The sequence below is a fragment of the Mchenga conophoros genome, unplaced genomic scaffold (genome assembly GCF_057382185.1).
Source record: "Mchenga conophoros isolate Kocher_MC1m ecotype Shallow Benthic unplaced genomic scaffold, M_conophoros_male_GT1.1 unmapped_scaffold_6, whole genome shotgun sequence".
NCBI lineage: Eukaryota > Metazoa > Chordata > Actinopteri > Cichliformes > Cichlidae > Mchenga > Mchenga conophoros.
This window is the reverse complement of record NW_028182333.1, coordinates 842057-844162: the sequence shown is the minus strand read 5'-3', so window position 1 is coordinate 844162 and position 2106 is coordinate 842057. Positions and strand designations below refer to the sequence as shown.

The 2106-nt window shown below is 44.0% G+C and overlaps 1 long non-coding RNA gene across 1 annotated transcript; it reads right to left on the bottom strand.

Moving 5' to 3' along the window:
• Window positions 1-211: 211 nt before the first annotated feature.
• LOC146546182 (uncharacterized) lies at window positions 212-1562 on the bottom strand. Its single transcript, XR_014891023.1, has 3 exons — window positions 1534-1562; window positions 395-543; window positions 212-258 (listed from the first exon to the last, which is right to left on the bottom strand). It is a non-coding gene; the product is annotated as an uncharacterized LOC146546182 (long non-coding RNA).
• Between the last annotated feature and the right edge of the window lie 544 nt (window positions 1563-2106).

Sequence of the window (2106 nt, the reverse complement as noted above, 5' to 3'; positions counted from 1 at the left end):
TGACTGACCTTCATTCATCTTCTTTAAAATCAACTCTGCCACCTCCATTACACGGCGAGTAGTGTATGTCTCCACCATAAGATCCACTGTTCCATGACGTCCATCCTTCCTTGCGTTCTCCAGTCGGCTCTTTTTGATGGTTGTGAAATCACCTCCGGGTCCTTTTTCCAGGTACCAGTGGAAAAGTTTCAGCTCCTCTTCTCCAAATCTTCCAGCCTGTTCAGCAACTGCTCCTCAACAGATTTTTCCATCTTTCAACTGTAAAACATGAGAGAGAACATGAATCTCATCACATGTCCAATGTATTTAATTATTTAGAATATTTAGAGTTTGAGCAGTTTGAGTTCAGGTTTTGTTCTCAGAGCTTTTATTGAGCCATAATGTCTCCTTTTACCTCTTGAGCTCCAGCGCCCCCAGTACAAAGGGGGTGAACTGCCGTTTAACCCTCCAGCTCTCAGGTCTTTAATGCAAATATGGACACGTATCCACAAAAAGCTCAGAATTCACCCAAAGAATTCACATCAGCTCACACACACTTTCTACCTGCAGAGGAAACACAAATCATTCATGTGCACATCAGCTGAAATCCTCCTTTCATCATGTGTGCTGTCCAAATATCAGCTGCTTCTTTCCTGCTTCATCTCAGTGTCAGCTGGATGCAGTCAGACAGCAGTGTGAGGCAGAGGAAGCTGCCATCAGCTGCTCTGCTATCAGTCCACTAGATGGAGCCTGAAGCACACACGATGCATTCACTGACACACACTGATTCACTGTGACTGGAAGCTTCAGTCAGTCCAACACGTGTGAACAACATTTTAAACATTTCAGCTGATCCAGGATTCAAAGAGGATCAGCAGAGTTAAAGCTTCACACTAATTCTTGCTGCTGAGTTTGCAGAGAACTGCACACACACTGATTCACTGCTAATGAGAAGCTTCTTCCATCCAGTAATTCATCATCCATCAGCTCTGCTGCTGCTCTCAGTCCTGGACTCTGATCACAAACTAAAAGCAGCTTTTTAACTCGTGTCTGTAAGAACTCTTAGTGTTAGCTTAGTGTTAGCTTAGCTTTAGCTTAGTGTTAGCTTAGCGTTAGCTTAGCGTTAGCATGCTGTGTGCTAGCTCAGCGTCAGAGCTCTGCAGGTGTCTCGTGTGTAAATATTAATCACAGTGACAGTAAAGGAGGTAAAGGGCTGTGACGTCATCACGTACGCTGCGTCCTCTGTGGGCTCTGAGTGAACTCAAAGTACAAACTACAAGTACACAAACACGAACGTAGCTCAGAGTGGCGGACACACTCGGCCTCGTTGGTCCAGCTGTGAGTCCGTTACCGTGAACTATGGAGCGGCAGATTTGTGCTGAACTAAGCTGCACACAGCTGATGTTAGCCAGGAAACATTACACACTGACTTTAATGGAGAGACCGGAAATACAAACACACACAGTTTGTTGTGTGAAGAAATCAAACACGAGCTGAACAAACAGTAAAGTTCCTAAAGACAAACTGTTAAAGGAGGAAACAAAGCAAACTTACAGTTTCTTCACACACCAACAACAAGCTCCACTCCACGAAGTTCAGGAAGTGAAATTAAACTTTGAGCAGGAAGGAAACACCCAAAGAGACGTTTGAGGACAATCAGGAGCATTGGAACACTGTGCTGCGTTCAGTTGCACCTCGGAAACTCCAAACCTCTGGCAGGCTGTGATTTATTTCTGCTGGTTTTCCTGTTTGAAGCACAAACATCCGTCATCAATTTGTTGTTGTTCTTCCTGCAGCGTTTAAATATTTCAGCACTGAACTGATGTTTCTTCAAAGCTCATTTCAACCTGTTGAAGTCATGAATGAAAGTGCAGACTGAGAGTGGATCACATGATGTTTGAGGTGTGTCATGTGACATGTTCAGTGTTGTCACACATGTCTAGATTGTCCCTGATATCATAACTGCTCAAACACTGATGATTATATTTGAAGAATTATTCCTGATGGCAGCAAAGTTTGAATGGAGCTCTCTGTCTGTGCTGATTTGTCGCCCTCTGGAGGTCAAAGCACAAACTGCATGATGTCACTGTAACCACCACAGAGACAGGAAGTGTTTTTATGACTGAA